Here is a 2,181-nt window from a genome sequence, read left to right as displayed (position 1 = left end):
GAGGAACTTTGATCTGGATCTGTGTTTAATAAGTAACACGCACTTCACACGTTTTTTTGCGTCCTCCAGTATGACTGACATGTTGTCCAGTGTCTTGGCATGCACAGGTAATAACAGCAATAAACTGTGGAGCCTGTAAAGGCAAGAGGAGATTGATTTAAAATCTGTTTGGAAGTCTAATAAAATAGGCGATTATGTTGTTTATGGGTTTGACCTCTGACCTCTCTGCAGCTGGAAATAGTTGTCTTTTACAAAGTCATGTAGACTCATTCATAAGAGAGGAATCTTGCAATGCAGGACATTTGAAGGGTTGTGTCAAAACCATATCCTGGATATGCTTATACATTCCATACAGTCCAGTTGATTAATTAGTGATCATGCCTCTGAGGAATGCAAGGTTTTGGCAGCGAGTCAAAACAAAGAAGTGCTGGAACTTGAATCTGTTGTGTCATAACTCCACTAACGCCTGATACGGTGCTATATTTCATTCTCCCTATCTTAAAAAAATTGCTGTATCAAATGTCAGTAGAGATGTTTTATTGCATAATAAGGAGCACTTGAGTGATTTATTACTGCAACTCCATACAGGTCAGGGACCAACAAGAGACATAAAACACAGTCATTACTCTGTATATCAATCTGTGAATTTTTAATGATTTGTGAACTGTGAATAATTAATGAACTCTACTTAGTGGCATTATTTTCCTTCATTTAACTTGAAAAAGGCTGAAATGCCAATAAAAAATATTAAATGAATAAGCAAAGTGAGAGCACTTATTAAAACTGGAAACTGAGGAAATGCTACCGTAAGTGAGGAAATACCAGAGGCAAGCAAAAACCTATAGATAAAAATAAATAATAAGAATAAAAAAAATAATAGCAATAGTAGTAATAGTAGTAGTATCAGCAGTAGTCAAGTGAAAATACTCAATAAATGAAAGGAGAATGAAATGAAATGAAATGAAATGTGGAGCTTAGTAAAGAAAAGATGCCTCACTGTGAGATTTGCATCTGACTTTTGGGATTTTTAAAAGGCCACTGCCAAAAGACCTGAGAATTTGTTGGGCTCGTAAGATAAAAGCAGATCTGACAAATAACTAGGACCAAGAACATTAAGAGCTTTAAAAATTAATAAAAGAATCCTAGAATTTTAAATTGTTCTCTTAGGTAAGCAAACATTTTATGAGGGGTCAAGAGCGCTCTTACCAAAATGAGACAAAAACATCTAGTTTTCAAAGTCCACAAGTTACATAATGCGAAGAAACAAGTTTTAAATTTGAGGTATTTTTAAAAATACACAAATTGTATATAAAAAAAAACTTAGATTATGTTTAAGAATAGTCTTAGTCATTGGATTTGTTACCTATAATTGACCTCTGACCTTTAACTACTCACTAATTCTAATCCGTTCACTTTTCAAAGTGGACATCTGTGTCAAATTTGAACAAATTTCTTTAAGGCCTTCTTGGGATATTACATTCACAAAATGAGATGGATGCAGGGTCACAGTGACCTCTGACCACCAAAGTCTAATCACTTCATCCTGGAGTTTAAGTAGACGTTTGTGTCAAATTTGAATGATGCAAGGTCACAGTGACCTTAACTTTTGACCTTTGACCATCAAAATTTTCCTCCAGGTGCTGAGTGAAATGCATGAGGTCACAGTGACTATTTTTAAACACTAGTTTATGAATGTAAAGCTTTAAGCATGCCGTCCACTAATTAACCCTTTGAAACCTGGAGGTTGTGATTTCTTTTAAAAACATGGGAAGAAGGCAATGAGAATGTTTAAAAAAAAACAAAAAATTCTTTTTTTTTTTAAAGCTTGGGAAAAATATCTCTGAAAAAAAAGAATAAAACCTAAGGAAAAACATTATTATAATTATTATGATTATATATGTAAAATTATGTTTAAAACATGACTACTTGTCTAGTGTTCTTTCCAGTTAATTTCTGTGTTTTTCGTCATTTTTTGTTTGTTTGTTTTTTTCAGGTAATTTTCTGTTACTGTTAACTAATGTCTTGCTACTTTTTGGGTCATTTTTTTTTTGTTTCATCACCTCCCTCCACTGTTTTTGAAAGCAATCAAGCCAATTTGCTTAGGTTTCAAAGGGTTAACTGTAATGGTCACCCACATGCAGACATTTTTACATCACAAAACAAAAGAAAAATCCCACAGCC

This window comes from Plectropomus leopardus, chromosome 16, assembly GCF_026936395.1.
Source record: "Plectropomus leopardus strain MGB_pleo_1.0 chromosome 16, ASM2693639v1, whole genome shotgun sequence".
Taxonomy (NCBI): domain Eukaryota; kingdom Metazoa; phylum Chordata; class Actinopteri; order Perciformes; family Serranidae; genus Plectropomus; species Plectropomus leopardus.
The sequence above is the reverse complement of the archived record's forward strand: the minus strand, read 5'-3'. Positions refer to the sequence as shown.